The sequence below is a fragment of the Tachyglossus aculeatus genome, unplaced genomic scaffold (assembly GCF_015852505.1).
Source record: "Tachyglossus aculeatus isolate mTacAcu1 unplaced genomic scaffold, mTacAcu1.pri SUPER_30, whole genome shotgun sequence".
Lineage (NCBI taxonomy): Eukaryota > Metazoa > Chordata > Mammalia > Monotremata > Tachyglossidae > Tachyglossus > Tachyglossus aculeatus.
Window position 1 is genome coordinate 1,151,636 of NW_024044837.1, and position 24,151 is coordinate 1,175,786.

The following is a 24,151-nucleotide window of genomic DNA, read 5'->3' on the forward strand; positions in this document are numbered from 1 at the left end:
AATAATAATAAATTGTGCTATTTAAGTGCTTACTATATGCCAAGCACTATACTAAGAGTCAAAGGTCGTGGGTTCAAATCCTGGCTCCGCCACTTGTCAGCTGTGTGACTTTGGGCAAGTCACTTCACTTCTCTGGGCCTCAGTTTCCTCATCTGTAAAATAGGGATGAAGACTGTGAGCCCCCCGTGGGATGACCTGATCACCTTGTAACCTCCCCAGCGCTTAGAACAGTGCTTTGCACATAGTAAGCACGTAACAAATTCCATTGCTATTATTAAGAGCTGGAATAGATGTGGGACAAGCTAATTATCTTGCATCTGCCCTAGTGCTTAGAACAGTGCTTGGCACATAGTAAGCGCTTAACAAATACCAACATTATTATTATTATTATTATTATTATTATTATTATTATATAAGGTAATTCACTGATTCATTCAGTTGTATTTATTGAGCGCTTACTGTGTGCAGAGCGCTGTACTAAGGGCTTGGGAAGTACAGGTTGGGCTGGACATAGTCCCTGTCCCACGTTGGGCTCACAGTCTTCAACCCCATTTTACAGATGAGGTAACTGAGGCCCAGAGACGTGAAGTGACATGTTCAAGGTCACACAGCAGACAAATGGTGGAGGGCAGGATTGGAACCCAGGTACTTCTCACTCCCAGTGTTGTGCTCTATCCACTGGGCCATTCTGCTTCCTAGAAGCCTTAATTAATTATTCACACCGTGAATCGTATCAACCCAACAGTCAGCGCTTACATATCTATATATACACACTCTTTTCATCTGTGCACATATGGTTTCAATTGAACATTCAATTTATTCTGAGTGTACTGTTTTCATATTTTTGATGTCTGTCTCCCTTTTAAAACTGTAATCTCCTTTTGGGCTAGAATTGAGTCTCGTGCTGTGTTGTACTTTCCCAAGAGATTAGTAATAGTAATGATGGTATTTGTTAAGCACTTACTATGTGCCAAGCACTGTTCTAAGCGCTGGACGGTGCCTTTGGCTCCATAAATATCATTTCTATTAGAATTCCTACAGATGGAGGCCGACCTAACATTTCTTAATGGATTTTGAAAGGGAAAAAAAAGAGCCAAGTTAGTTTTGAACCCGTTGAATTTTCCCAAAGTAATCAGCATACATTTAGAGATGAGTGAATGTTGTGAAAGACAAACTGAAGTCACAATCAACAGCTAAATTACGGTTAACGATAATGGAACTTGCAGAGCTAGTAAAAAAATTTCCATAAACAAAATTTCATTAGGGTTCACCTTAAATCGCGCTTGGGAATTTATTGAATTGAAAAGTTGGATTTAAGGGACTTTATGTAGAAATTGACTTTTCTATATAAAATAAATCAAATTTTCCATGGCATTCCCAGAGAACTGTGAACTAAACAAATGAGTATTTAATTATGTAACACATGAGTACCAAAGTTTGTTAAATTGTAATGCTATGTCAAACTTGCATTTTATTTAACATAAACCCATTTCGTAGCTACCTTTGTCTTAAAACATGTAGAATATAGTATTAAAAATATCTTGTATTTTAACTTAAATAAGATGTCAAATACACTCAGAGCACGGGCTTGGGAGTCAGCGGTCATGGGTTCTAATCCCAGATCCACCACATGTCTGCTGTGTGACCTGGGGCAAGTCACTTAACTTCTTTGAGCCTCAGTTACCTCATCTGTAAAATGGGGATGAAGACTGTGAGCCCCACGTGGGACGTGATCACCTTGCATCCCCCCATCACTTAGAACAGTGCTTTGTACATAGTAAGCACTTAACAAATGCCATCATTATTATTATTATTACCATACATTCTTTGTATATACCTTAATGTATATCATTATGGGTTTATTTCTAAGAGACTCCTTAGCCTGAGTTCCTGGATGATGGCCCCTAAAATTCCTGCATTAATCCAGCCCTACCTGGGTATTAAATGGCCCATTGAAATGTGGGCATTGAAATGTTGCATTTAATGCACGTGTAAAATTCCTGCTAAAAATGTGTTACTTATGATAAGTGTACTTAGGATAAATACCTTTATTTTCTCCAGTTTCTCCGGTTTTCACATCAGTTGGTGCAGTTTTCAGCTGTTCTGCCCCTTGTATTATATTTATATTTTAAATACCTGGGTTCCTTCCTTCCACATTGGCTTCTGCTGTTGAGTCTAATAATAATAATAATAATAATAATAATAATACTGATGGCATTTATTAAGCGTTTACTATGTGCACTTACTATGTGTACTATGTACTATGTGTTTTTTCCCTCCTTGTTGGATCTTGAATTGCTCATAGTAGTTAATGATAATTACGAGACTCGTTAAGTGCTTAGTATGTGTCAAGCACTGTAGTAAACACTGGAGGAGCTAGCTACAAAATAATCAGACTGGACACAGTCCCTGTACCACATGGGGTTTACAGACCTAAGTAGAAGGTACTAGGATTTAATCCCCATTGCACAGAAGAGGAAACTGAGGGAAAGATATTTAAGTGCCTTGGCTAAGGTCATACAGCAGATCAGTGGCGAGGCCTGGTTTAGGATTCAGGTCTTCTGATTTCCAGGCCCATGCTCTTTCCCGTAGGCCACACTTCTTCCTCTTATATGAAAATATCACTATATTTCATATCTGAAATATATATGTATATATATATATATATATATATATATATATATTTCCATATCTGAGAGATGAGAGAGGGCTACTTTCACTCCATCGCTTTGCACCTCACATTTTGAAGGGAGCATGCTAATGTAGGATGACTTCTTCCCATGAATTTAGCACACTCCTTTTCTCTGCCTTCTCTGGAATCTACCAGGCTCGATAGTTTCCTGTGTCCCTGTCCTCATTAAAGGGGTGGATAATAAATGCAACAGATGGATAAGCATTTTTATCTTGCTTGCTCTATTAATGTGACCAATTTGGTACGTGCTCTGTTGAGTCGAATGCATATTTTATTTCCTTAGAATTAGCTAGCTCTAAGGAGTTAAGCAATTTCTAAAGGAATTAAGATAACAAGCATGCACCTCTCTGAATAATCGGGCAGTAAGTGGCACAAAATCAAGCAAGGATAATGAAACCTAAGATGGTAAAGCCATAACATTTATAGGGGTCAAAGGTCACAGAATTTTTTTTTACCTCTAGGGCCGTGTTTGAACCAACTCATGAAACCAATCAATTGTATTTAGATGATATTTATCGGAAAGATAGATAAAGGGAAGACGTATTATTTTGGAGGACTTGAAATGACATTTTATCATCGAGTTGTATCTTCTATATTGTAATTTAAACAGGAAGTCACCAATCATCATTGCTGGTATTTAGTGAGCGCTTACTTTTGCAGAGTACTATGATGATGATGATGATGATGATGGTATTTGCTAAGCGCTTACCATGTGCAAAGCACTGTTCTGAGTGCTGGAATAATTATGGTATTTGTTGAGCGCTTACTTTGCACTAAGCACTGTTCTAAGCTCCGGGGTAGATACAAGGTAATGAGGTTGTCCCACGTGGGGCTTACAGTCATCCATTAATTCATTTAGTCAGTCATATTTATTGCACGCTCACTGTGTGCAGAGCACTGTACTAAGCGCTTGGGAAGTACAAATCGGCAACATATAGAGACGGTCCCTACCCAACAACGGGCTCACAGTCTAGAAGGGGGAGACAGAGAACAAAACAAAACAAGTAGACAGTCTTAATCCCCATTTTACAGATGAGGAAACTGAGGCACAGAGAATAATAATAATTATTATTATGGTATTTGCTAAGCGCTTACTATGTGCCAAACACTGTTCTAAGTGCTGGGGTAGATACAAGGTAAGCAGGTTGTCCCACGTGGGGCTCGCAGTCTTAATCCCCACATTACACATGAGGTAACAGGCCCAGAGAAGCCAAGTGACTCGCCCAAAGTCACACAGCAGACAAGTGGCAGAGCCGGGATTAGAACCTACGACCTCTGACTCCCAAACCCGTGCTCTTCCCACTAAGCCACACTGCTTGGGAGAGTTAGCAGATGCATTCCCTGTCCAATATGAGTTAACAGTCTGTTAATCAATCAGTGGTATTTATTGAGTACTTACGTGTGCAGAGCACCATACTAAGCGCTTGGGAGAGTTTCCTGCCTGCAAGGAGCTTACAGTCTAGAGGGCGAGAGAGATATTAACATAAATAAATTCTGGATACGTACATAAGTGCTGTGGGGCTGGGAGGGTGGATGAATAAAGGAACCAGTCAGGTAGATGCAGAAGGTATGAGCCCACCGTTGGGTAGGGATTGTCTCTATATGTTGCCAGCTTGTACTTCCCAAGCGCTTAGTCCAGTGCTCTGCACACAGTAAGCGCTTAATAAATGCGACTGATTGATTGATTGATTGAGTGAGTGGAAGAAAAGAAAAAGGCTGCTTAGTCAGGGAAGGCTTCTTGGAGGAGATGCTTAGGGAAGGCTTCTTGGAGGAGATGTGCCTTCAGTTAGGCTTCGAAGGTGGGGAGATTAATTGTCTTTTGGATATGAAGAAGGAGAGTATTCCAGGGCAGAGGCAGAATATGGGAAAGAAGTCAGTGTTAAAATAGACGAGACTGAGGTAACAGTGAGTAGGTTGTTATTAGAAGAGCAAAGTGTGAAGGCTGCGTTTGTAGCTGGAGAGTAGCGAGGGAGTGACTGAGTGAGTGAGTGAATGAGTGAGTGGGCTAGGTGGATTGATGGTAAGGAGTTTCTGTTTGATGTGGAGATGGAAGGGCAACCACTGGAGTTTCTTAAGAAGTGGGGAAACCTGGACTGAATGTTTTGGAGAAAAATGATCCAGGCAGCAGAGTGCAGTTTGTTATATTGTTGTATCGTACCTTCCCAAGTGCTTAGTACAGTGCTCTGCACATAGTAAAGCACTCAATAAATCTGATTGACAATTGCTGGTCTGATATAAGTGAAGTATGTTAGATTGTTTTATCATACCCTCCCAAGTGCTTAGTACAGTGCTCTGCGTGTAGTAAGCACTCAAGAAATATGATTGACAATTGTTGGTCTGGTATAAGTGAAGTGTGTTGATTGTTATATTGTACCCTCCCAAGTGCTTAGTACAGTGCTCTGCACATAGTAAAGCACTCAGTAATCGTTGGTCTGCTATAAGTGAAGTATGTTAGATTGATATATCGTACCCTCCCAAGTGCTTAGTACAGTGCTCTGCATGTAGTAAGCACTCAATAAATATGATTGACATTTGTTGGTCTGGTATAAGTGAGGTATGTTAGATTGTTATATCGTACCCTCCCAAGTGCTTAATGCAGTGCTCTGCACATAGTAAAACACTCCATAAATATGACTGACAATTGTTGGTCTGGTATAAGTGAAGTATGTTAGATTGTTATATCGTACCCTCCCAAGTGCTTAGTACAGTGCTCTGCACATAGTAAAGCACTCAATAAATATGGTTGACAATTGTCGGTCTGGTATAAGTGAAGTATGTTAGATTGTTATATCGTACCCTCCCAAGTGCTTAGTACAGTGCTGTACACGTAGTAAGGACTCAATAAATATGATTGACATTTGTCGGTCTGGTATAAGTGAAGTATGTTAGATTGTTATATCGTACCCTCCCAAGTGCTTAGTTCAGTGCTCTGCATGTAGTAAGCACTCAATAAATATGATTGACATTTGTCGGACTGGTATACATGAAGTATGTTAGATTGTTATATCGTACCCTCCCAAGTGCTTAGTTCAGTGCTCTGCATGTAGTAAGCACTCAATAAATATGATTGACATTTGTCGGACTGGTATACATGAAGTATGTTAGATTGTTATATCGTACCCTCCCAAGTGCTTAGTATGGTGCTTTGCACATAGTTAAGCATTCAATAATTGTTGGTCTGGTATAATTGAAGTATGTTAGATTGTTATATCATACCCTCCCAAGTGCTTAGTATGGTGCTCTGCACGTAGTAAGCACTCAATAAATATGATTGGCATTTGTTGGTCTGGTATAAGTGAGGTATGTTAGACTGTTATATCGTACCCTCCCAAGTGCTTAGTACGGTGCTCTGCACATAGAAAGCACTCAATAAATATGATTGGCAATTGTTGGTCTGGTATAAGTGAAGTGTGTTAGATTGTTATATCGTACCCTCCCAAGTGCTTAGTAGAGTGCTCTGCACATAATAAAGAACTTAATAAATATGATTGACAATTGTTGGTCTGGTATACGTGAAGTATGTTAGATTGTTATAGCATACCCTCCCAAGTGCTTAGTACGGTGCTATGCACATAGTAAAGCACTCAATAATTGTTGGTCTGGTATAATTGAAGTATATTAGATTGTTGTATCATACCCTCCCAAGTGCTTAGTACGTATGGTGCTCTGCATGTAGTAAGCACTCAATAAATATGATTGACAACTGTTGGTCTAAGTGAAGTATGTTAGATTGTTATATTGTACCCTCCCAAGTGCTTAGTACAGTGGCTCGGCACATAGAAAAGCACTCAATAAATATGATTGACATTTGCTGGTCTGGTATAAGTGAAGTACATTAGATTGTTATATCGTACCCTCCCAAGTGCTAAGTACAGTGGTCTGCACGCAGTAAGCACTCAATAAATATGATTGACAATTGTTGGTCTGGTATAAGTGAAATATGTTAGATTGTTATAGCGTACCCTCCCAAGTGCTTAGTACAGTGCTGTGCAAGTAGTAAGCACTCAATAAATATGATTGACATTTGTTGGTCTGGTTTAAGTGAAGTATGTTAGATTGTTATAGCGTACCCTCCCAAGTGCTTAGTACAGTGGTCTGCACGTAGTAAGCACTCAATAAATATGATTGACCATTGTTGGTCTGGTATACGTGAAGTATGTTCGATTGTTATATCGTACCCTCCCAAGTGCTTAGTACAGTGGTTTGCATGTAGTAGGCACTCAATAAATATGATTGACAATGGTTGGTCTGGTATAAGTGAAGTATGTTAGATTGTTATATCGTACCCTCCCAAGTGCTTAGTACAGTGCTCTGCACATAGTAAAGCACTCAGTAATTGTTGGTCTGGTATGAAGTATGTTAGATTGTTATATCGTACCCTCCCAAGTGCTTAGTACAGTGCTGTGCAAGTAGTAAGCACTCAATAATTATGATTGACATTTGTTGGTCTGGTATAAGTGAAGTATGTTAGATTGTTATAGTGTACCCTCCCAAGTGCTTAGTACAGTGGTCTGCACGTAGTAAGCACTCAATAAATATGATTGACAATTGTTGGTCTGGTATAAGTGAAGTATGTTAGATTGTTATATCGTACCCTCCCAAGTGCTTAGTGCAGTGCCCTGCACATAGTAAAGCACTCAATAAATGTGACTGACATTTGTTGGTCTGATATAAGTGAAGTATGTTAGATTGTTATATCGTACCCTCCCAAGTGTTTAGTACAGTGGCCTGCATGTAGTAAGCACTCAATAAATATGATTGACATTTGTTGGTCTGATATAAGTGAAGTATGTTAGATTGTTATATCATGCCCTCCCAAGTGCTTAGTACATAGTAAAGTACTCAATAAATATGATTGACAATTGTTGGTCTGATATAAGTGAAGTATGTTAGATTGTTACATTGTACCCTCTCAAGTGCTTAGTGCAGTGCTCTGCACATAGTAAGCACTCAATAAATATGCTTGACAATTGTTGGTCTGGTATAAGTGACAGTCCTGTTTATATTAATACAGATTATAGAATCGTGGAGAAGTTGTGAAAATGTGAGATATAGTGGTATGTTAGAGAAGAAGCGTGGCTTAGCGGAAAGAGCATGGGCTTTGGAGTCCGAGGTCATGGGTTCAAATCCCGGCTCTGAAAATTGTCAGCTGGGTGACTTTGGGCAAGTTATGTCACTTCTCTGTGCCTCAGTTACCTCATCTGTAAAATGGGGATTGAGATTGTGAGCCCCACATGGGACAACCTGATCACCTTGTATCCCCCCAGCGACTAGAACAGTGCTTTGCACACATTAGGCGCTTAACAAATACCATCATTATTATTATTATGTTCAAGACTTTTCAAAATATTTGGAATTGCGCAGTCCAAATACTTATTCTCTACCATTTTCTTCCCAGACTATTTAAGGAATTTTGTCAGTTTACGATCTCCAAATTGTGTTACAATGTAAAATTTTAAGTTTTTCTCCTGGTAGTTCTGATGAATGACTTTTTTAGTTTTGCAACTTACTTGAAAGGTTTTAATGGCACCTGTCATTTAGCTATCTTTCTTAAGTGACCTACTCAGTCTCTGTGGGAAATATAAGCATATAAAGTCATGCAGCATGATACTGGCATTCTAAAACTGGTTATCCTATAATTAGATATGTATGTATATACATATGTGTGGGGGGTACATACATTTGTGCGTGTATATATATATATATATAGAGAGAGAGAGAGAGAGAGAGAGAGAAAGAGAGAGAGGGGTATGTAAATATATATAAATTATTGTATAATTACAATTACACATAATATATTGATATATATATATTATATGTAATTGTAATTATACAATAATTTGTATATATTTATATACAGAGAGAGAGAGAGAGAGAGAGAGAGAGAGAGAGAAATAGAGAGATAAACAAATACCCACACATTGAGGTTTGAGGATATCACTGCTGATGGTTGAATGGTATCCTGTCATTGATAGGGGCTGAGATAATAATAATAATAATGATGGTATTTGTTAAGCGCTTACTATGTGCCAAGCACTTTTGTAATGACAAATTCATTCCCGCAATTCCTTTTACATCAACACTATGTAGCAGCGTGGCTCACTGGGAAGAGCCCGGGCTTTGGAGTCAGAGGTCATGGGTTCAAATCCCATCTCTGGCGCTTGTCAGCTGTGTGACTTTGGGGAAGTCACTTCACTTCTCTGGGCCTCAGTTCCCTCCTCTGTAAAATGGGGGTTAAGACTGTGAAAACCCCTGTGGGACAACCTGATCACCTTGTAACCTCCCCAGCGCTTAGAACAGTGCTTTGTACATAGTAAGCGCTTAATAACTGCCATTATTATTATTATTATTATTATTAACACTATTGCTGTTTTGCTGGCTCTGCTTTTGCCACCTGCAGCGCTGATCCCCATCTGCCCTCTGGAATCCCCAGGGCTGCCAGAGTCAGGGACCGGCTATCTTCTCTACCAGGCACTATACTACGAGGTAGTATAGATACAAAGTAGATATAGATACAAGGTAACAAGGTTGGTCACAGTTCATCTATTTTTTTCTGATGGTATTGACGCCCGTCTGCTTGTTTTGTTTTGTTGTCTGTCTCCCTCTTCTAGACTGTGAGCCCGTTGTTGGGAAGGGATTGTCTCTATCTGTTGCCGAATTGTACTTCCCAAGCGCTTAGTACAGTGCCCTGCACACAGTAAGCGCTCAATAAATACGATTGAATGAATTAATTAATGCTGTTTGTATTTCTATAATTCTATTTATTCTGGTGGTATTGATGCCTGTCTACTTGTTTTGTTTTGTTGTCTGTCTCCCCCTTCTAGACTGTGAGCCCATTGTTGGGAAGGGATTGTCTCTATCTGTTGCCGAATTGTACTTTCCAAGCCCTTAGTACAGTGCTCTGCACACAGTAGCGCTCAATAAATACGATTGAATGAATGAATGAGTATCTTTTGGTGTTATGTTTTTCCTGATATCTCTATTTTAAAACAGTCAAGCTATAGGTTTATGTCAGGCTGTTGTGCCATTTTCCGTATTTCTTTAGAGTACGCTTTATTACCCTTTTTTTAAACATTCAAATAAAACTTCTTCCTTCCTTATTTATATTCCCTTTGTTTTAGTCCCCAGAAAATTCCCCTGACCCTACCTGAGTAACCTCATCATTCTTTCTCCTCAAATGCCCGCTAGGTGAAAAAAAGTGATTCTTTCAGTGCCGATGAAAAAACAGAAGGCTGTCCATCACCTCGCCCCCTCCTACCTCACCTCCCTTCTGTCCTTCTCCAGCCCAGCCTGCACCCTCCACTCCTCTGCCGCTCACCTCCTCACTGGGCCTCGTTCTCACCCGTCCCGCCATCGTCCCCCAGCCCACGTCTCCCCCGGGCCCGGACTGCCCTCCCTCCACACATCTGCCAAACTAGCTCTCTTCCTCCCTCCAAAGCCCTACTGAGAGCTCACCTCCTCCAGGAGGCCTTCCCAAACTGAGCCCCCCCGTTTTCCTCGGCTCCTCCTCCCCTCCCCATCTCCCCATTCCCTCCCTCTGTCCTACCCCCTTCCCCTTCCCACAGCCCTTGTGTATATTTGTACATATTTATTACTCTATTTAATTTATGAATGATGTGTATATATCTATAATTCTGTTTGTTTTGATGGTATTGACATGTGTCTACTTGTTTTGTTTCGCTGTCTGTCTCCCCTTTCTAGACCGTGAGCCCGTTGTTGGGTAGGGACTGTTGCTATACGTTGCCGAATTGTACTTTCCAATCGCTTAGTACAGTGCTGTGCACGCAGTAAGCACTCAATAAATACGATTGAATGAACGAATGAAGGAAGTCATCGCTGGATGCGACCCAAGAGCGTGTGACCCACTAGAAATCCAACAGCAGATTAGAACCCGGGTTCTTCGGATTCCCCAGGCCCATGCTCTAACCACTAGGTCATGCTGCTTCAGGAGTACTAGTATTCATTCATTCATTCAATCGTATTTATTCATTCATTCAATCGTATTTATTGAGCACTTACTATGTGCAGAGCACTGTACTACGCGCTTGGGAAGTACAAGTTGGCAACATATAGAGACGGTCCCTACTAGTAATAGCAGTCGTAGTAATAATATATATTGACACCTATCTACTGGTTTGGTTTTGTTGTCTGTCTGCCTCCTTCTAGTCTGTGAGCCCATTGTTGGGTGGGGATTGTCTCTATCTGTTGCTGATTTGTACTTCCCAAGCGCTTAGTCCAGTGCTCTGCTCACAGTAAGCGCTCAATAAATACGATTGAATGAATGAATGAATAATAATAATAATCACTGCATTTGTTAAGCGCTTACTGTGTGCCAAGCACTGTCCTAAGCGCCAGAGGAGATACAAGGTAATCATGTTGTCCCATGCGGGGCTCACAGTCTTAATCCCCATTTTACAGATGAGGTAACTGAGGGGCAGAGAAGTGAAGTGACTTGCCCAAAGTCACACGGCTGATGAGTGGCAGAGCCGGGATTGGAACCCACGACCTGTGACTTCCAAGCCCGGGCTATTTCCATTAAGCCATGCGGCTTCTACTGGTAGTACTGGTAGTGGTGTGGTGGTGATAGTAGTACTAAAAAAGAAGTAATGGTGGTAGTAAAGGTATTTTTTGGTTATCTGTTGGGTACAAAGCACTATACTAAGCTCTTAGGAAAGTACAACAGAGTTAACAATGCTCGGCACATAGTAAGCGCTTAAGAAATACCATTATTATTATTATTATTATCTCAGCCCCTACCAGTGACAGGATACCATTCAACCTTGGCGTTCACCTCCTGCCTGATGTTCATTCATTCATACAATCGTATTTATTGAGCGCTTACTGTGTGCAGAGCACTGTACTAAGCGCTAGGGAAGTACAAGTTAGCAACATATATGATGTGACCTGGGGCAAGTCACTTCACTGTGTGCTTCAGTTTTCTCACCTGTAAAATAGTGATGGTATGTCTATCTGTTCTTCCTCCCTCTTACCCTGTGAGTTCATTCATTCATTCATTCAATAAATCGTATTTACTGAGTGCTTACTGTGTGCAGAGCACTGTACTAAGCGCTTGGGAAGTACAAGTCGGCAACAGATAAAGGTGGTTCCTACCCAACAACGGGCTCACAGTCTAGGAGGGGGAGACAGACAACAAGACAAAACATGTAGACAGGTGTCAAGTCATCACAATACATAGAAATAAAGCTCGATGCACATCCTTAACAAAATAAATAGAATAGTAAATATGTACAAGTAAAATAAATAGAGTAATAAATCTGTACAAACATATATACAGGTGCTGTGGGAAAGGGAAGGAGGTAGGGCGGGGGGGGGGATGGGGAGGAGGAGAGGAAAAAGGGGGCTAAGTCTGGGAAGGCCTCCTGGAGGAGGTGATCTCTCAGTAGGGATTTGAACACGAGTAGCACCGGGGAGTGGGTCTTCACTCAGTTCCATGTGGGACAGGGACTGTGTCTAATTTTCTGAATAATAATATTAATTATGGCATTTGTTGAGCACCTATACTAATAATAACAATGGCATTTATTAAGCATTTACTATGTGCAAAGCACTGTTCTAAGCTCTGGGGAGGTCACAAGGTGATCAGGTTGTCCCATGGGGGGCTCACAGTCTTCATCTCCATTTTACAGATGAGGGAACTGAGGCCCAGAAAAGTGAAGTGACTTGCCCAAAGTCACACAGCCAGGATGTGAATCCATGACCTCTGACTCCAAAGCCCATGCTCTTTCCACTGAGCCACACTGCTTCTCTACCAATTTCATTTGTTAAGCGCTTGCAATGTTTCAAGCACTGTTCCAAGTCCTGTGGTAAATATAAGTTAACCGGGGCCGATGTAGACCACCGTAGGGCTCACAGTCTAAGTAGATGGGAGAACAGAATGAGTCTCCACTTTACAGATGAGGAAACTAAGGCCAGCAAGTGACTTGTCCAAGATCACACGGCACTCAACTGGTAGAGCTGGATTAGAACTCAGGTCATTTGACTCCTAAACCCGTGCTCTTTCCACAAGGCCACACTGCTTCTTCCTCTCAGTGTCGCCCCTGGAGAGTTTCCAGTACTCTGCCAGTCACAGCTGCAGGAGGGAAAGTCAAGCCGAGGCATTCCCAGTCCATTCCCAGCTTGGCCAGTGGCTAGTGAGTGGAAGGCAATCTGCTACCAGTCAAACCTCACCTGTGCTGGGCAACAGCGGCGTGGTAGACAGGCGAGGGCGGAGACTCAAGTTTTCCATATTTTCCCCAAGAAAACTCCACGGATACACTACTAGAATGATTACAGACGGAGGTGGGAGAGATGTGTCTGCGACGTCGCTGTGGGTTGGACACTACTCGACCGCATAAGGCAATAATAGTAAAATACATCTGCTGTAATTATTATTACAGGACACGTTTCCTGCCCGTTACACTCTAACAAGTGGGCAGACGTAAGAATATTTACAAATGGGCATGGGCTGCCTATCCTTCCAAACCAGCGTTCCCCCTCATCAGATTGAAGGGAAGCTTCAGAACATGGTCCTTGGAAAGTAAGGAAAGATACCTTTTTTCTCACCTATCTTCCCAGTTTTCGGTTTCAGAAGCCGGGGGTGAGGCGAGCTCTAGCCTTCGGAAGATAGGCAGGCTGGCTGGTTCTTGGACATAAATAGTTATATTGAAAAATAGAGTTGGAGTTCCAGACAGGTAGATTTCTCACCCTTCTGCCCCGAGCCAACAAGCTGCTCCATCTTAGAGAAAAAGGGCTCAACCACAATCGATTTCAGAGAAATTCTACCTCAGTTGAGTGGCTTGAGTGCCTTGAGAGGGATTGATTTTGTGTGCATGCTTATAAATTGGACTGTTCTAGAGTGTTATTGTGATGAGGGAATTGTTATTTTATCATCGAATTTTTGAAGGTTTTTTTAAAACACCTATTGCTATTATGTTTAAATATTGAACTTACTATCGTGTTTATTTTTCATAGAATCCAACCTCAGCTCGCCCAAGAGAAAAGTGAAGGTTGCCGTATTTGTACATTCGTCACACCTGGAGAACCTCATGTGTTCTTAAGGAAGGATAAGGCCTTTACTTTTGACTACGTGTTTGACAATGAATCACAGCGAGAACAAATCTATGCCCAGTGCATAGAAAAACTCATCGAAGGTTGTTTTGAGGGATATAATGCTTCCGTTTGTGCCCATGGACAAGTGAGTACTGTATTTTGGAAGACTACATGCATATAAATAGCTGCAAACCATTTTAACTTTTGAAAACATGGTAGTGATGTGTTTCTCCATCTACACTCACTCTCTCGGAGAACTCATTCACTCCCATGACTTCAACTGCTGCTTCTATGCGGACTGTGAGTCCACTGTTGGGTAGGGACCGTCTCTATATGTTGTCAACTTGTACTTCCCAAGCGCTTAGTACACAGTACACAGTAAGCGCTCAATAAATACAATTGAATGAATGAATGAATGAATGAATGAATGATACCCAAATCTACACCTCCGGCCCTGATCTCTTTCCCTCTCTACAGTCTCTCATTTCCTCCTGCCTTCAGGACATCTCTACTTGATGTTCTCCTGTCACCTCAAGCTTAACATGTCCAAACCAGAACTCCTTATCTTCCCACTCAAACCCTGTGCTCTCCTTGACTTTCCCACCACTGTAGATGTCCCCACTCTCCCTATCACACAAGCCCCAAACCGTGGCAGTATCTTGACTTCTCTCCCTCATCCGACCCACATATTCAACCCATCACTAAATCCTGTCAGGTCTACCTTCACAACATCGCTAAAATCCGCCTTTTCCTCTCCATCCAAACTGCGGCCACAATAATCCAATCACTCTTCCTGTCCCTCCTTGATTACCATACTAACCTCCTCGCTGACCTCCCAGCCTCCTGTCTGTCCCCACTCCAGTCCATACTTCACTCTGCTGCCTGGATCATTTTTCTACAGAGTCATTCAGTTCATGGATCCCCACTCCTCGAGAAGCTTCAGTCGCTGCTCATCCAAATCCATATCAAACAAAAACTCCTCAACATTGGCTTAGACACACTCCATCACCTTGCCCCCTCCTACCTCATCTCGCTACTCTCTTATTACAGCCCAGCTGCACACTTCGCTCCTCTAATGCCAAACTTCTTACTGTATCTCAATCTCGTCTATCTTGCTACTGACCCCTCACCGACATCCTGCCCCGTCCTGAAATGGCCTCCTTCCCCAAATCTGACAATGACTCTCCCGCACCTCAAAGCCTTACTGAAGGCATATCTCCTCCAAGAGACCTTCCTTACCTGAGCCCTCCTTTCCTCTTCTCCCACTCCCTTCTACCTCGCCCTGACTTGCTCCATTTACTCATTCCCTCCTCCCAGTCCCACAGCACTTGTGTACATATCTGTAATCTATTTATTTATTAATGCCTGTCTACCCAGGTAAGCTATTTGTGGGCAGGGAATGTGTCTGTTTATTGTACTCTCCCAAATGCTTAGTACCATACTCTGCACACGGTAAGCACTCAATCAGTACTATTGAATGAATGAATGAATATTCTGTGGGGAAAGTGATAACTACCAATTTTTAAACTTTCGATATGATCAGGATATCAAAATGCAATATCAATAACAGCTACTGCAGATAGCATAGACGTCAGGATGTACAATAGCCTATCGTTATGTGCAGACAATCTGCAATGGATATTCAGTTGAGTATACAAGCTTAGTTCTACACATTCAGAGTCATGTGCATGTGGGCATGCGTACATAAACCCTCTGTCTCTGTCTCTGTCTTTCTCTTTCGCTCTCACAAATGGTCAAAGCCATTCCCAGGGGTGTTTACAGCCAAGGCTCCTAAGGGAGTTTGGAGCAGAAGTTCTGGGGTTTCTTTCAATAGGTTGAGTGGCTCAAGAACTTAAACATTAAGAAATGCACATAAAAATATTGAACTCTAGAATGGTATAATTCCCCACCACAGGGGTGATGAATCAGATAGAGGAGGGGGCATTGGCTCCCTTTCTTTTTATGTTATAGGAGGGTAGTGGAGGATCAGGTCCAGGCTCATCTGCGTTTGACAAAGTTTTTGCCACAGTAATTTGCTTCCTTTCCTGGAGAACTGGTGGGAGAATGGAGGGTGCTAGCTATTATGTCTTGCTTTCACAACTGGAAGCTTTTGGAGTCAAGGAGCTCCTTGGCTTGATTTAAGTGGCGGAGATAAAGCCAGACACATTTCTTTTCATTTGTGACATCTGAATAATAATAATAATAATAATAATAGCAGCATTTATTAAGCACTTACTATGTGCAAAGCACTGTTCCAAGCGCTGGGAAGGTTACAAGGTGATCAGGTTGTCCCACGGGGGGCTCACAGTCTTAATCCCCATTTTACAGATGAGGTAACTGAGGCCTAGAGAAGTAAAGTGACTTGCCCAAAGTCACACAGCTGACAAGTGGTGGACCCGGGATTTGAACCCATGACCTCTGACTCCAAAGCCCTGTCTCTTTCCACTGAGCCATGAGAGAGAATGAGCTTTTAACAGAAATGGCTTTTCATAGCCAATTGTTTTTTTCTTTACCATGTCCATGGTGGTTGCTTTTTTAAAAAAACAAGACAAGCAGTTCATCTCTCTATTTGTTATTTAGACAGGTACTGGCAAAACCTACACCATGGGGACAGGATTTGATGTCTATATCACTGAAGAAGAGCAGGGTATTATCTCATGGGCTTTTAAACATCATTCTAAGTGTATCCAGAAGCAAGCCGTTATTAAGAATGGGCTCCCGCCTCCAGATCTCAAAGTGAATTCCCAGTTCTTAGAGGTAATATTAAATAATTTTCACTTGTTTTCATCTGAACACATCTTGACTAACTTGTTTTACTTATGGAATTAGTAAAGACAATTTTGCTCAATTATTCAAATTCCAGCATCTTAAAAGTGGTGATTTTTTTCCCTTTAGACATTTAAACTATTTTCATGTAGAGGCTTCTTTTTTTCAGTGCATTATTATTACTATTACATATATGTTCTACATCTATACCAACGTTAATATTGAACACAATCAGGTAGCTGTTTTCAAAGTTGATTTAATTTTAACATTTGTGTTCTGACTGAAAGAGCAGTCTGACTTTTTAAAAATATTGCGAATGATAAAATACATTTGTATAGTATACATTTTTCAGAAAAAGAAACTTATTTAGAATTTACTTGACACCAGAATACCTCCTTTTTATTGAATTTTGGAATGGTGACTAGAACATAGGAAATTCATATTTATCAAATTAAAAATGTTTCGTTTTGTTGTCTGTCTCCCCTTTCTAGACTGTGAGCCCGTTCTTGGGTCGGGACCGTCTCTATATGCTGCCGACTTGTACTTCCCAAGCACTTACTACAGTGAGTGCTTTGCACATGGTCAGCACTCAATAAATACGATTGAATGAATGAATGAAAGAATATTCATTGTTGTTGAAACTAGTATACTTTGGCCACACAATGACAGATTGTCAAGCAACCCATGCCTAGTGTTCGATAAACAGGAATTCTCAATTTCAAGGATATTACGTTTCTCCGTCGATGAACTGCATTGTCAGAAACTCACCGTCACACCCTGGACAGTCTGGTTCTGATCACGATAAGACTAGCGCGCTCTGTCCAGGCAGGTGATATTCATTCATTCATTCATTCAATCGTATTTATTGAACGCTTACTGTGTGCAGAGCAGTGTACTAAGCGCTTGGGAAGTACAAGTTGGCAACATATAGAGACGGTCCCTACACAATAACGAGCTCATGGTCTAGAAGGGGATGACAGACAACAAGACAAAATGTTCTGATTAGATTATGTCCCCTCTCTCCACACTGAAAGGGTCTCCTTGTAACCAGATATTATCTCCATCCAGATGATAATTTACCCTATTTAATTGGGGTGGGTGGCGGTGGTGAAGGTGTCTCAGGAGCCCATTGAGGATTTTTCCATCTGGTAGGAGACAGTCCATGTCTGATTGGAGGTAGTTACTGATAGAGGTTCTCTCCTCCTGAAAGGACTCCACCTCATCTCTGGGAAAGGAGAGAGCTTCATATTGAACGGAAATATTTGGAGGAGGGGCAAGAAAGGCTGATGCAAGACATTTTTCTTGGGATGGAGGTTCTCTCCTCCTGAAAGGACTCCACCTCATCTCTGAGAAAGGAGAGAGCTTCAAATAGAATAGAAATATTTGGAGGAGGGGCAAGAAAGGCTGATGCAAGACATTTTTCTTGGGATGGCAGCATATATAAGAATACCATGGAAGGTTATCCTTGAAACAGTGGAAACAAGTTAATATAAAATACTACAAATGTGGCCATATTTATCCACTTCCCGGTGGGAGGTCCAGGTTATCGGATTACTCCAGGAAAGAGACCGTGGTTGCACATGTATAACTCTGGTCCTGTGGGGGTGAGGGGATTTCACTCCCTGGGATCTTGGCAGAAGTGGGGAGGCCAATCTGGGCAGTGGGTGGCCTTTGAGCCTCCTGAAGGTCCAATAGTATGGTGATTCCTGCCCAGGGACTCCAATCTTCTACCCAGCCTCCACTCCAGAAGGGGTGAGGTTTTAATAATGATAATAATAATAATAGCAATTATAATAAGGATGATAATGATAATAACTGTGGCAATCGTTAAGCACTTTGAGAAGCAGTGTCACCTAATGGATAGAGCACAGGCCTGGGAGACTGAAGGACCTGGATTCTAATCCTGGCTCTGCCACTTTCCTGCTCTGTGACCCTGGGCAAGTCACTTAACTTCTATGTCTCAGTATACCTCAACTGTAAAATGGGAATTTAGACTATGAGCCCCATGTGCAACAGTCTCGGTGTCCAACCCTATTTGCTTGCATCTACTCCAATGCTTAGAACGGTGCCTGGCATGTAGTAAGTGCTTAAATGCCATTATTATTATTATTACTATTATTATTATTATTATTATTAGCAGCAGCAGCATTGTGACAAGTATTGTATTAAACACTGGGGTAGATGCAAGATCGTCAGGCCCCGCAAGTAGGAGGAAGAACAGATATCCAAGTGCACAGGTAACCCAGAAGGGCAGGTGGATAGGAGAAATGATGTTTTCATGAAGTCTTTTGGATTTTTATTTTCTCGATTGTAGGAAAATGTGACTGATAACAAGATCATATCTGAATCACCTCCGATGAATGAATTTGAAACCCTCACTGACAAATTCCACTTTGTTGGACTTCCAGGATCAGAGAGATTAAAATGAACAGGAGCTACCGGAGAGAGCAACAAAGAAGGAATTTCTATCAACTGTGGACTTGAAAGATCAAAAATTGTTTTACTAGGCTATCAGTACGTGCAAGCTTTTCTTTTCACTCCATCTCGTCTGCAGAAGATGTTTAAAGAGCGAAAAAATGTGCAGATTAACATGGCTGTGGTGACTAACTTCATAGGCAGTGAATTAGAAATGCATTGATTTTGCTCTGATTATACTTCTCTGTGTAACCAATTCCTGGATTGTTCTGAACTATAATTGGGCTTTTTGGATTTGATAAAACATAACCTATCTATCTTTCATCTTAGTTATATATTTAATAAGCTTAAACTATTTGCTTTTACTAATGACCAAGTAAATATAGAAACTATTTTAAAATTCTAGTACATATCAAAATGTTAGCACATAATAGCTATTTGACATATTCATATTTGATTTTTCTAGTCTTTCACTTAAAAGTAATAATAATAATGGCATTTATTAAGCGCTTACTATGTGCAAAGCACTGTTCTAAGCACTGGAGGGGTTACAAGGTGATAAGGTTGTCCCACAGGGGGCTTACCCTCTTAATCTCCATTTTACAAATGGGGTAAAATAAATATAAATATATAAATATAATGGCATTTATTGAGCACTTACTATGTGCAAAGCACTGTTCTAAGTGCTGGGGAGGTTTCAAGGTGATCAGGTTGTCCCATGTGGGGCTGACAGTCTTCATCCCCATTTTACAGATGAGGTAACTGAGGCCCAAAGGAGTTAAGTGACTTGCCCAAAGTCACACAGCTGACAATTGGTGGATCTGGGATTTGAACCCATGACCTCTGACTCCCAAGCCCGGGCTCTTTCCACTGGGCCATGCTGCTTCTCTAAAAATAGATAAATGTAAGATAATTTGAGAAGTAAACCAAATAATTAAGGATACATTGCTATGAAATAGGACTAATAAAAATGTATTTGTAGTAACTAATGTGTTGATCAAGGTAGACAGTGACATTAGAACTTGCTAAATTGCTTTTGAAAAATATTTACAAACCAATCTATCTAGTGGTATTTCTTGTTAGAGTTCATGTTATTCTGGCATTTAATGGAGCTGAGATGCATTTAATCTCTAGATGTTGTTTAATATTTATAAAGAAATAACTCACCAAAGTAAATTTAACATATGTTTTGTGTTAAAGTCCGTGTGTTGGTTTTTTTCCGTGGGTGAATACTTTTGCAATATCAGAGGCTTAGCAGTTAATCATTGTTTTATTAAATCAAGAAAAACTCACCCAATTATTTGAGGGCACCAAATGACACACCAGAAGTTCAAGGGTGCTAGAGGTTATCCATATTGAAGCAACAATATTCCAAGAATCCTCAGGTCAAATCTAAATTGGACAAATTATACAGTAATATGCATCAGGATTTCATCCTAAAACTGGTAAACTATAATCTCAAATTTACCAAATCCAGTAAAATTGGCTTTCAATCCAAAATTTAAATTTTTTAAAATTATAAGTTGTGTATAATTGGAGTGATTTTTTCCCTAAGATTGTTTTGGTAATATCATTTTTCATTTCTTTCAGTTGGCACTTCGCAATGTATTAAGTACCCTGGGAGATAAGAGTAAAGAGGCCATTCATGTACCCTATCAGGATTCCAAACTAACAAGGACCCCCTGGGGGAAAACAGGTATGAAAGCGAAACTCTTCTCTCATCTATTTCCAAGGGCCTGGTTTCAAGGATCCATTGAGAGAGTTATTTGTGTTTGAAAGTATACTGTTAATTTCATTAGTTTCAGAATTATTTTCCCTGAGGAGTAAGCTTTTTATAAATCGCAGAATTGTTTTCCTTTAGGAGTAAGCTTTTTACAAATCCCGTCATAAAGTTTAGCTTTAATTCTATTTGTTCTGACATCTTGACACCTGTCCACATGTTTTGTTTTGTTATCTGTCTCCCCCTTCTAGACTGTGAGCCCATTGTTGGGTAGGGACCGTCTCTATATGCTGCCGACTTGTACTTCCCAAGCGCTTAGTACAGTGCTGTGCACACAGTAAACGTGCACTTAGTACAGTGCTCTGTACACAGTAAGTACTCAATGAATACGATTGAATGAATGAATGAATGAAAGTTAACTATTTCCAAGTTCCTTAGTGACATTAGAGAAGCAGCGTGGCTCAGTGGAAAGATCCCGGGTTTTGAAGTCAGAGGTCAGGGGTTCAAATCCCGGCTCCACCAGCTGTCAGCTGTGTGACTTCGGGCAAGTCACTTCACTTCTCTGGGCCTCAGTTACCTGCTCTGTAAAATGGGGATTAAAATTGTGAGCCCCACATGGGGCAGCCTGATCACCTTGTATCCTCCACAGCGCTTAGAACAGTGCTTTGAACATAATAATAATAATAATAATAATAATAATAATAATAATAATAATAATGGCATTTGTTAAGCGCTGACTATGTGCAGGGCACTGTTCTAAGCGCTGAGAGGGAATACAAGGTGATCAAGTTGTCCCACGTGGGGCTCACAGTCTTAATCCCCAGTTTACAGATGAGCTAGCTGAGGCTCAGAGAAGTTAAGTGCCTTGCCCAAGGTCACACAGCAGACACGTGGCGGAGTTGGAATTTGAACCCATGACCTCTGACTCCGAAGCCCGTGCTCGTTCCAGCGCTTAACAAATACCACATTATTATTATTATTATTAAAATAACAATACTTCAGATTTCCAATTGGTAGAATTTTTTACATCAATTCAGCCATAAACTGAAGGTTAATAGTTTATGTTGCTCATTGTTGAATCAGTTTTAGGGTCCCGCAGAAGGGGTTTTCCCCGCCGTTCACCTTCTCCCCCTCCCCTGAGCCCACGCAAAAGATCTCTCTGTGACCAGTGTCTGAAGCTAATCTGGGGATGGACCATGAATTCATCTCTTTGGGGAGGGGGCCTTGCTCCACTGCGGCTGCTGGAATTCTGGTCCAGCCTGGTATCACTTCCTATCCTGCACTGTATCAACCACTGAGATGGACCCACACCGTGGTGAAGTGGATAGTAATAATAATAATAATTATGGTATTTGTTAAGCGCTATGTGCCAAGCAGCGTTCTAAGTGCTGGGGTGGATACAGGATAATCAGGTTGTCTCACGTGGGGCTCGCACTTTTAGTCCCCATTTTACAGATGAGGTAACTGAAGCACAGAGAAGTGAAGTGGCTTGCTCAAGGTCACATGGCAGGCAAGTGGCGGAGGTGGGATTAATCCCCCCACCCCCCCCCACTTAAGCGACCTTCCTTATAGTGCCCCCCAACCCCCTTTCCCGGTCCGGTCCTGACTGACTCTCCCCCCGGCCCCCACCCCGGGAAAAAGGCCCTTGTTATCACCAACTTACATTAATGACAACCTCATTCTTACCTACTCAGCCAGGATGTCCCGCCATCGACCTCCGGCCCACGTCCTCCCCCGGGCCTGGAATGCCCTCCCTCTGCCCATCCGCCAAGCTAGCTCTCTTCCTCCCTTCAAGGCCCTACTGAGAGCTCATCTCCTCCAGGAGGCCTTCCCAGACTGAGCCCCTTCCTTCCTCTCCCCCTCGTCCCCCTCTCCATCCCCCGCATCTTACCTCCTTCCCTTCCCCACAGCACCTGTATATATGTATATATGTTTGTACATATTTATTACTCTATTTATTTTACTTGTACCTATCTATTCTATTTATTTTATTTTGTTAGTATGTTTGGTTTTGTTCTCTGTCTCCCCCTTCTAGACTGTGAGCCCGCTGTTGGGTAGGGACTGTCTCTATACGTTGCCAGCTTCTACTTCCCAAGTGCTTAGTACAGTGCTCTGCATACAGTAAGCGCTCAATAAATACAATTGATTGATTGATTAATGATAGCATTTATTAATAATGGTAGCATTTATTAAGCGCTTACTATGTGCAAAGCACTGTTCTAAGCACTGGGGAGGTTACAAGGTGATGAGGTTGTCCCACGGGGGGGCTCACAGTTTTAACCCCCATTTTACAGATGAGGGAACTGAGGCTCAGAGAAGTTGTGACTTGCCCAAAGTCACACAGCTGACAAGTGGCAGAGCCAGGATTCGAACCCATGACCTCTGACTCCAGAGCCCGTGCCCTTTCCATGGAGCCACGCTCCTTCTCTAAGCGCTGGGGAGGTTACAAGGTGATGAGGTTGTCCCATGGAGGACTCAGCCTTAACCCCCATTTTCCACATGAGGGAACTGAGGCCCAGAGAAGTTAAGTGACTTGCCCAAAGTCACACAGCTGACAAGTGGCGGAGCCGGGATTTGAACCCATGACCTCTGACTCCAGAGCCCGTGCTCTTTCCACGCTGCTTCTCTAAAGAACCCAAGCCCGTGCTCTTTCCACTACGTTATGCTGCTTCCGCAGTATTCTGGAATTTCTGCAGTCACTGTCTCAGAATTGTGGGACAATCCCAGAATGTCGTTTTGGGACAGTCCCCCTGGAACATCTCTGTGGGGGACAGGGCTGCTCTGGAAATCTTACTCCAGCCCAGGACCCTTCCATTGATGATGATGATGATGATAATAATAATAATAATAATAATAATAATAATGGTATTTGCTACTATGAGCCAGGCACTGTACTAAGCTCTGAGGTGGATACAAGCAAATCGAGTTGGACACAATCCCTGCCCCATGTGGGGCTCACAGTATCAATCCACATTTTACAGATGAGGTAAATGAGGCACAGGGAAGTGAAGTGAGTTGTCCAAGGTCACGCAGCAGACAAGTGGTGGATCCAGGATTAGAATACGTGACCTACAGACTCCCAGGCTTGGGCTCTATCCACTAGGCCATGCTGGACTCTCTATCTCTATCTTCTAGGCACCCCCAGGGACTCTTTCTTAAACGCAAGACGGGGTAGTTTGGAGCCCTCCTGGAAAGATTTCTGTCGTAACCTTTTTCTTCACTGTCTGGGATGGCCGGTCATGATCATCATCATCAATCGTATTTATTGAGCGCTTACTATGTGCAGAGCACTGTACTAAGCGCTTGGGAAATACAAATTGGCAACATATAGAGACAGTCCCTACCCAACAGTGGGCTCACAGTCTAAAAGGGGGAGACAGAGAACAAAGCCAAACATACTAACAAAATAAAATAAATAGAATAGATATGTACAAGTAAAATAAATAAATAAATAGAGTAATAAATATGTACAAACATATATACATATATACAGGTGCTGTGGGGAAGGG

General features: G+C 41.7%; 1 protein-coding gene across 1 annotated transcript in view; it reads left to right on the top strand.

The window, feature by feature from the left end:
* LOC119921810 (platelet-derived growth factor receptor alpha-like) overlaps positions 1-24,151 on the top strand; it is a 101,037-nt gene that overhangs the window by 16,385 nt on the left and 60,501 nt on the right. Inside the window, 4 exon segments of the mRNA XM_038741838.1 lie at positions 13,664-13,886; positions 16,322-16,498; positions 18,822-19,021; positions 20,513-20,618. The gene's annotated coding sequence lies outside the window, so the exon portion shown is untranslated.